A 9,727-nucleotide genomic window follows, 5' to 3' on the forward strand; every position below is an offset into this window, starting at 1 on the left:
AAAGCCCAGCTATTTTTTTTGTTGCAGTTGTCGTTGTTGTTTAGCTGGCCCAGACTGGGTCCAAACCCACCTGCCTCAGTGTATGTGGCCGACGCGGTAACCATTGAGCTACAGGTGCCAAGCCAAGCCTTGGATGTTGAGATGGTTTGTTACGTGGCATTATTGTGGCAGGAGCTGACAGACACATTACTCATCTTCTGAACGCTCGCCCTTGATTGTCGGCATCCCCTTTTTTTACCCACAAATTGCCAAAAAATAATAGAAACTAGAATTAGTTTCTATTATTTTCAACCCAAACAACCTCCCTGATGCATTCAAACCGTCACACGTCTGAGAAACTCAGACAGTGAAGTATCAAATGATAATGCTGAGAATGTGGACATTGGCCCAGCTGTGTTCCTTAGTGCTGGCATGTCGCGATTTGTTTGGAGAAAATGGGCAAAACAGAGAATAGAGACCCGGTAGAAGTAGGAAATTTAGATGACTTTAAATACTTTAAGCAGCTGTCACTTCTTTTCTTACCCAAGGACACGAAATCAAAACCCTAACCTTCAGGTAGAGACCATGAGTAATTAAGCTACGCGTTTTAACACAGAGAACTGTTGTTAAAATGACGGCAATAGCGTATGCTGTCCCAGGGAGCCAGTGACAAGGGCTCTGACAAGACAGCTGAATCAAATTGGTATTTTTTTTCTTTTTTACTTTATTTTCACTCCTCCTCATTTCTATCCAGGAGAGATTCCACAAGTCAGAGAAGTGGCAATGAATTAGTGTCATAAAAAGGGCGTCGAGACAGCAGGAAATTGCAGACCATTAGTTAAGCCCCGTGATTCTTTGCCCTCATTTTACATCTTAAACAAAGTAAAAGAAGACGGGAGAGTAACTGAAAAATGCTCTGCCCTGTAAAGGCCGGCCAACAGAGCTTCGGGACATTTATTTGAAGTCAAGACACTAGTGCCAGGGGGAATACAGGGAACGTAATAGGTTTACATTTTTACAAAGGGGCCTGACACATCTGTGTCAAAGGAAGAATGTCCAAGAGACAGAGGGAGGGAGGGGGTAATAGGAAGTAGGATGAAAACTTGACTTCCAGGGAGAGAAAAAGTGATGATAACTCGGAGTATTTCCAAGGCCACGTGGGAGTGATGGTCAGGGTCGGGGAGCGTGGGTGGGCGTAAGCAAAAGAGACTCCCCCCAGCAGAACTCCTATGTCTACCTTCTTGGAAACAAAGAAAGACCCCACTGCACCATTTCCCTGGAAAAGTCATAGCTCTTTCTTCCAGAATCAATTACTCGGACCATAAAGGTCTTTCAGAGGACTGCTGAGAAAGAAAGCAAGCTGAGGGGATGGGAGGCCTCCTCAAAAGAGATAGACATTCTGGATAAAATCTGACCCCAAAGAGTAATGACTGGCAGAGGTTGCAATTTAAAAATAGGATCCAGGTGCTTAAAAACAAAAGGAGAGTTCACAGAGCAGAAGTGTGAGCTGACCCCGCTTTCTTCTTGCAGGGCTGAGCTCCTGGACATCGGCCATCTGTGGGGGCCAATGCTCTGGCAAGGGTCCTGTCCTGAAAGGCAGGGAATCTGGAACCAGGCCCCCTGCCTTAGGCCACAAGCCTCAAAGCACATCCGTAGGAAAATGCCTATTTATAACATGATCTCATAAATGGCCACCATTTAACCATCTGGGCAGATAAACTAAAACTTCTCACGATTCTCACAAACCTACTAACTAGCGCTCCTTCCCAGACAGTAGCTAACTCCCATACATATACGTCTGTTTCCATCAGGGCTCTGCCTACCAACAGCCAGTGATATTGGTTCTCTGAAACTATCACTGCCTGCGTACTTGTAATTTTAACTCTATGATTTAACTAAATGTTAAGGTAACTTTAGGTATGAGTATGAAAAGAGAGACTTACTGTTTCTATAGAAACAACTTGGATTCTTTGGAAAGGCTTGATAAATAAAGGTGAATGGCTAAACCCAGTGCTATCAAATTAGCTACGAATTACAAGACTGTAAAAGGGTTTAGGGAGTCTTAAAAATTTAGAAGAGTTCTGTGATCAGATTTCTTTAAACAAATACCTGTGTGTTTCACTTCGCTCAAGTTCCTTTAAAGGAAAGTGGAAATCAGAGATGATGCCTTACGAGTTTGGGAAAACTCCAGTTAGTGCAGTACTTAAAACACCTGCCAATGATCGGATCGTTGACACATTTTAAGGTAAAATAAATATTTAAGAAGCGTTATCTTTTTTTGATTCCTCACATTAACTCATGGTGAAAATCCTTATTTAAAAGGTGAATTTTAAAAATACTCATGGCTGAATCCGTTTTTAAATGGGAGTCAGAAGACCGGAGTGCCCTCAACAGATGTCTGACTTGGAAAAGTCATTCCAATATTTTGGCCTATTTTTAAATCCGTAAAACGAGGGGAGTAGACGAGATCCTTTTTAAGGCTGCTGCCAACGGTATATTCTGCCGTTACTGTTCTCCTATGAGAGGTGGCCTATTTGGAAACGTATATGGAGATTGGGATTGAAATTAGGTGACGACTTCCCTCTGGTTGATGAGGCACTACAGATAACGGAGAAGTCTCCTGGGAATCAAGGACCCTGGAGTAAATGAGAGGACTAACTTAAACGCACTAATCCGGGACCTCAGTGTTAAGGTTGAAACCCCAACCTGGTCCCCAGCATTAACTAAAGCTTTTTGTCTTTTCCCCACTACAGTAGTGCCAATTAAGAAAGGTGTATGATGGAAAATGCAGACAGATTTTTAACACTAACAGCCAGAACAGAGATGCTTTAATAAGATGTCCAGAAGCAAAGGAATTTTTTTAAGAAATGGGGAGAAAGAGAAAATTACTAAGCCGAGATGGGATGGGCCGTAGGCAGGGATGGGGAATGTGAGACGGGAGACGGGAGTCTTGAGACGGATGGAAAGCAGAATCAGACCGTGCAAGGCGCCTTCCTTTAAACCCCACTCCATCTTCACCAGGCTAATCTCCCACCCCCAGGCCTGTGAGTCCAGTCCTCGTGTCTCCCCCAGGGTCATGCCCTTTCCAAACACGGTGGAAATGTCCATGGGGCAAAGCCGTCTTAAGAATAAAGTCATAGTTAATGTAACACGTTCTAAAATCTTTTCAGTATGAGTGAGGTCACATTAAGTAAAAAAGACATCTCAAGTGCATCATGATGTTATGTCATATCATAACATGTCAAGGTCCCACTTTGGGGTCTTGTCTTTTATTTTTTATTATAGGAGATTTTAAACAAACCAGAAGCAGAGAGAACAGAAAAACATGGCTGTCATCCTGCTTCAGTACCTACCAATGTATCACAAATCTCGGTTCCTCTACACACCTCCTCACCGCCCCCCTTCCTCCACTGGATGGTTTAAAGCAAATCCACACAGCCAATTATTTCACCCGTAAGTATTTTGACATGTGTCTCTAAGAGACTGCTATCATGTCCTTCTTGACCTAACCACAATGTCATTATCATACTTCAAAAAATAACAATAATTCCTTAGTCATTAAACACTTGATCAGCTCTCGGATTTCTTTAAATTGTTTCTTAAAACCATGAGGCTCACTTAATAAAAAATAAATAAAATAAAATAAAATAACCATAAGGGTCAGGCCATAGAGGATACATTGAGAGCACTAAATCATAGCAAAATAAAATAAAACAACCATCCTTGAGACTCATACAGAGTCACATCAGAAATGTTGCCTAAAGCCACATCCAACAACACAGTCACAGCCTAGCAACGCCACCGCCTGCCCCCTGCTCTACATGACCCCCCATCCCGCCGCTCAAGGGGCTCTGCTGTGTCTGGGCTTCTCCTTGGAGCTCATTCCATGCGAAACTAGTTTCATGCACAAGTTTGACCTGAATAAACTGTGGTTTATGAACACCATCGGATACTACTTAGCATACAAAAAAGATGGAGTGCATTAATGTACATAGTTACCATTCAATAAAAAAAATAAAAATAAAAATAAAAAGATGGAGACTTTGTACCTTTTGCATTAAGTCAGACAAAGTTGGAAAGCATTCTCCTTAGTAAAGCATCACAAGAATGGAAAAGCAAGTATTCAATGTATTCAATACTAATATGAAGGCAGTAGATGATCTAATACACACCCACACAATAGAAAAAAGCTCAATTGAACCCAAGTTGGGGGAAGGGGGCAGGCAGGAAGGGGAGGGGGGCGATCGGTGTGCTCCCACATAACGGGCACAGTGTAAGGGTGTATGGCACACCTCTTGGGTGCAGGACACAACTACAAGAGGGGCTCTACCTAACAAACGCAAACACTGTAACCTAGTTGTTTGTGCCCTCCCTTTAATCTGAAATTTAAAAAAGGAAAGAATGGAAAAGTAAATATCCAATGTGTTCAATTCTAACGCGAAGCTAGTAGATGAACTAACACGTGCCCACACAAGAGAAAAACTCAGTTTAATTCAAGGTGGGGGGAAAAGGAGAAGGGGTGATGGGCGGGAGGGGGGATGGGTGTGCTCCTACCTAACAGGCACAATGTAAGGGGATACGGCACACCTCCTAGGTGAGGGGCACACCACAACAGGGACCCTACCTGACAAACCAAACCGAATCGCTTATACCCTCATATTAATCTGAAATGTTAAAAATATATTGTAAGAAGACCGAGCACCAGGCTTATAGAAGTGGCCACCGGTTCTTGACGGAGGTGCTGGAGGTGAGATGCCCGGAGACAAGCCCTCAAGCAAGTGCATGCGTTAATGAGATAAGATCTGTCACTCCTTAGCCAGCAGGTGTTAGACCTTGGATATTCATGGGGCAACAGGCTGGGAGTCAGGACTGTGGGAAAAGAACAAGTAGCGATCTTTAAGCACTTATTTCCAGAACGTAAGTACTTATTTCCAGAACGTGGGCCCACACTCCTGTTGTAGAATGCTTCAATAAAAAGCCACAATAAAGGTTACTCAGAGCTCTCCCTGCACCTATGCTAAGCCCACTTCTTACAGGCTTGTACCTTCAGTCCATGTCCTGGCTGTTTTTATTTGTGCGGTGACAGCGTGCCACAGTGGGCACTGACAATATATATTTATTGGTAAAAAACAAAAACTTCAGGAGAAGACCCTATATCAGTTCCCAGAGCACAATAAGACTAGATTTTGTCACCCAGAAAGACCAGCAGCAAACAGGTCCAATCAAAGAGCAGTAAACAGAACTTTTGGAAAGAACTTTCTGATTAGATTTCTGACCATGATGAATCTGCTGCTTTCTGAAGATGTGAGATTGATTCTTGAAAGCCTGTGAGGAATGCATAATGAAGAAAAAATATTCTTGAGTGGAATTGTCTGGATTCTGATCCCAGTTCTCCACTTACGTGGTGAGTAAATGCAGGGGAGCTGCTTTTATCTGTATCTCAGCATTGTCAGATATTATATAAGGTCAATGCCTGAATCTATCTCATAGGTTGATTTTGAGAATTAAAGGGACAGTGGATGAAAAATATATGGATAACCAACAACCCTGGGTGCAGGATTTTAGTGTTAAAATTAGGACAGTGCCAGGCAAACTGGGACAGTCGGTCCCCTAAAACAGAATATCTGGGACACAGAAAGCATGCAGTAAATATTAACAGCCACCAGTAGCAGTGGCAATTGACATAGAGTTGTGTTTTCATTCCTAATCAAAGGAGATGATAATCACAAATTTCCCAAGCAACCCCGTAATAGAATTTCTCTCTCTGTCGTGATTTCCCTAGGTCTAGAAGTGCTCAAATACACTGGCTATGTCTCTGATTTAGTGAACTTGATCTATGGTCCCCCAAGCTAACTAATCATCAGAATTTCCTGAGGAGTTCCCTTAAAACACAGATGGATAAGGACCCCAGAATTAGTGTATTTTAGTTTGGGGTATGAGAATCTATATTCTTAGTAAAATCCTTTGGCTAATTCTCACAAGCACTCAGATCATCTTGTGTCATTCCAAAAATTTCTTCTAATTCTCCAGTTTTATGATTCCAAGAATTTCCAAAATACTTTTTGTTTCACACCAAAAATATACATATGCCCAGAAAGACCAAATGTCTAAGTCTTAAAATTTCCCAACACTTTATCTGTTTGGGAGAGATATCGTAAGGTTTGTGGTTTGGTTTGGTTTTAATTCGGTAAAGCAAAAATCACCCCATCTGCTTCTGAGCCTCTGGTAGACTTAACCAAGGCAATTCAATCATTCTAGAGAAAATGAGTAACCGAGTGCCTGATCCCTCTGACAAGTGACATAACTCTGTCCTGTTCTCCGGCCTGTAGCAAGAGATTAGTTGTGACACCGGAGACAGAGAAGCATGTCCCAGCAGCTGTCCTTCAGCCGGGGAGATGGAGAGGTGTAAGTGATTTATACCGGGTCACACAGCAAGCCAGGGGGCAGTGCCAGAAATGGGACTTGGTGTTCTGTCTTCATTGTCACACGCCCTGAGGACACGGCAGCAAGTCCCCTCATCTGAGCAAAGCAGCAGAGAGAGGGACTTCCATTTAGAGGTTCATAAATGCTGCTGTAAAGGAAGAAAATTCCCCTTTCATGTGCAATCAAGCCTGAAGCGAGGCGAGGTGGTGAGGAAACACCCTCCATTGCGGTAAGGTGGTGAACCACTGCATTGACTCACCCCTGCCAGCTCCACAGGCGGGACTGTTTTCCCCAAAGCCGGCCTCACATGGTGCGTCTTAGAAGGCAGAAGGTGGGGGCCCGATAAAGGGGGTCTCCTAAGGCTGGCCTAGAAAAATGCTATTTTTCATTTTCTTTATACAGTATTTGAGTTGATTAGATTTCCGAGAGCGTGGATCACCTGAGTCACTTCAAAACCACGCTAAGTGTTGAATGCCACTGGAGGGCCTGCAAGATAATTTCTCTTCCCTGAAATCTTAACCTATGCCTGAGAAATAATTCTGTTGAGGGAAGGGGGGAGGAGGAGTGGAGGGCAGGTGATTGGTGGGACCACATCTATGATTGCATTAATGTACACAGCTATGATTTAATTTAAAAAAAGAAAGAAAGAATTCTGTTTAGGTATTATTTGTGGGTAGTTATATGCATATTTCTGTGTGAAATGTATTTTTTGACCCCTGGTGAGATAATTCCCTGAGGAGAACAGTTTACCTTTGCACACGCTCCCTGGCAGCGTCCCCCACCCTCAGGGTGCTCAATATTTTGGAATCATTCAATTATAGAAGTAAAAAAGTATATTACATAATTTACATGTTTAAATAGGATTGAATAGGTGTTACGAACGGAGAGCCTGAGTTGTGACGACTTGCATTTATTTACTTTTTGTACCTTAAAAATTAGATAAAAGCCAGGTAGCTCCCACCTACAATCCTAGCATTCTAAGGAAGCTGAGGTGGGAGGATCACCTGAGGTTGGGAGTTCAAGACCAGCCTGAGCAAGAATGGACCCCTGTCTCCACTAAAAATAGAAAAATTAGCCAGGTGTGGTGGCACATGCCTGTAGTCCCAGCTACTTGGGAGGCTGAGTCTGGAGATCACTTGAGCCCAGAGAATCACTTGAGCCCTGGAGTCTGAGGTTGCTGTGAGCTGCGAGGACACCATTGCACTGGAGTTGGAGCAGCAAAAACTGTCTCAAAAGCCAACTACAACCAAAAAATAGCCAGGCATTGTGGTGGCCACCTGTAGTCCCAGCTACTTGGGAGGCTGAGGCAAGAGAATCGCTTAAGCCCAAGAGTTTGAGGTTGCTGTGAGCTGTGATGCCACAGCACTCTACCAAGGGCAACATAGTGAGACTCTGTCTCAAAAAAAAAAAAAAAAAAAATTAGACAAAATAGTGTTAAGACTATTGGTGAGTGGCTTTATGCTTTTCTATGTTCTTAACAAGTACATAATGAGAAAGAAGTAAGCACTTACAAAGCTACAAAGAACGAATCCTAGTCCACAAACCCAAGGTGCTGTTAAGTAGCACTTTATTTAATGCACCTTACTTTTTGACTCCAAGGTCTTTTGTCACTGCACTGGTGAAAATTTTAACTTCAGCCTGTTCCCTGGTGCCAGGGATAGAGGGCAGGTGAGAGAGGGGACATCAGTCCACACCGGTTGGACCCAGGCTTGCTTCTTACAGCACAGTCATGATCTCCCTCCACCAGGTCAGGCAGGAGCCTTGAAAGTGAAGCTGGTGCCTTGGGGGTAGGCGGGGAGTGGAAAAGCCAGAACGGACAGAGCACCAGTCTGGGGATGGCCAGGCAGGAGAAAAAGAGGGAAGGATGCCATCCCAGAGAGATCCTAGACTCCTTTTGAGATGCAGCTTGTTCCCAAAGAAAGTGGTGCTGCCCGGAGATGGCCACGAACACAGGAAGCCCTGAGGATGGTACAAAATCCTGCTGGCCTTTTGTCTGAGTCATTTTTCCCCCATATGATGGTTTCATCAGAGGAACTCCAGGACTCTCCACCTTCCCGGGATCCTTTTCAGTTCTTCAATTTTCCCCAATTCTACCTTCATCTCATTTCCTTCCTGGAGATATTTTGCCACGTCCTTGAGACCATGAACGCCACGCACGGCCCTGTTTCTGTCAGATAGAGGAAGAATCCTCCAGTCCACTGTACGGAAGCTTAACTCCTTTGGACCTTTTGGAAGTGAGTAAGAAAAGTCCCTGCCTGTCTAACCCTGAATGACTCTAACCTCTCGACTCAGATGCATGTTATGCAAATTCACGGTTTCTTTGCTCTAACAAAGACCTTTTTTTTTTTCACCAAAAAGAGGGGCCAGAAAAATTCTATCCTGCTATGGTTAAGCAGAAAGAAAATGGAAGATAAGGAAGTCAGATGTCTACTTTGTTCCTAGGGCTTTATGGAACAGAGTTGATTAACTCCAGCATGTTCTCAGGAAGCTCAGAGTCCAGTGGGAATGAGGAAGACAAACAGCTAACTATAGTAGGATGAGTGCTGAATTAAAAATATGTATTGTCATGGGATCACAGGTTGCATGCAATTATTCCTGTCTGAGGGTATCTGAAAGACTTCACAGAAGAGTAACATTTCAACCAGCCTTTCCAGTCTGACCTGGAGATGGGCAGGTGGAAACAGTGGGGTGAAGAACCATATATGTGGCAGCGCCTGTGGCTCAAAGGAGTAGGGCGCCGGCCCCATAAGCTGGAGGTGGGGGGTTCAAACCCAGCCCCAGCTAAAAAAATTTTTTAAAAACTGCAGAAAAAAAGAACCATATGTGCCAACAAAACAGTGTCTTAGCACAGGAGTGGATCAGGAAGAAGGGGAAGAGGATGGAAAGGTAGATTTGTGACCAGATGTCCCAAAGTCACAGCACAAAGAAATAATTATGTATGAGTTGTGTGAAATTAATGTGCATACATTGCTGATCTGCCTCCCGGCCTATTACAGAGCACAGTGTCTTATCGGCTCTTCATTCTGTATGTTTCCCATCCAAGCCCATGAGTTTCGCGGCCCTCGCACAACTAAAGAAAAGTATTTCCACCTTTTTCTCCATCCTATCTCAAGCCAGCTTTCCTCCCCCCATGGATGAATTGAAATTCAAAGCCCACATCCTTACCAGAGAACGTAGAAATGGAGTCTTTCATTTTTATTTTTTCCCCTCAATTTGCTCCTGATGAGACTGGACAAAACTGCTCCCCCAGCAGGGATCGATGCGCCCTCTGCCTTCATATTCCGTCTCCACCGATTGCAGCCAACACCTGATAGTTAGAGAGCGA

Source organism: Otolemur garnettii, unplaced genomic scaffold (genome assembly GCF_000181295.1).
Source record: "Otolemur garnettii isolate 467f Iridium unplaced genomic scaffold, OtoGar3 scaffold00130, whole genome shotgun sequence".
NCBI lineage: Eukaryota > Metazoa > Chordata > Mammalia > Primates > Galagidae > Otolemur > Otolemur garnettii.